Source organism: Penaeus monodon, chromosome 25 (assembly GCF_015228065.2).
Source record: "Penaeus monodon isolate SGIC_2016 chromosome 25, NSTDA_Pmon_1, whole genome shotgun sequence".
Taxonomy (NCBI): domain Eukaryota; kingdom Metazoa; phylum Arthropoda; class Malacostraca; order Decapoda; family Penaeidae; genus Penaeus; species Penaeus monodon.
The window spans coordinates 37,964,249-37,964,544 of record NC_051410.1 but is presented as its reverse complement, the minus strand read 5'-3'; the positions used below and the strand labels follow the sequence as shown (position 1 = coordinate 37,964,544).

General features: G+C 35.8%; 1 protein-coding gene across 1 annotated transcript in view; it reads right to left on the bottom strand.

Annotated features, from left to right (window-relative positions):
- LOC119589215 (mucin-12-like) overlaps positions 1-296 on the bottom strand; it is a gene marked incomplete in the record, with an annotated part of 23,427 nt that overhangs the window by 566 nt on the left and 22,565 nt on the right.

Sequence of the window (296 nt, the reverse complement as noted above, 5' to 3'; positions counted from 1 at the left end):
TTAACACTGGTTACAATCAAAGTCATTCGTGAAATATCGACAAATTTGTATTTTTACTTCAAATTTACTTGACCTTCTATCAAAATTATTTTAGAGAAAAGGACAATGAATCACATAACGCGAAGACCCACTTGGGCCTCCAAGGATTTCCGATCTTCACTTTCACTACTCTTTGGTCATAGTCTCACATCATTATATGTGTATATCTGGACACTGACAAGTTCACTTATGCAACAGCGATGGTGACTTTGGTGGTATTTTTTGTGATTGTGAGGAAGATTTGAAGGTGGTTATCA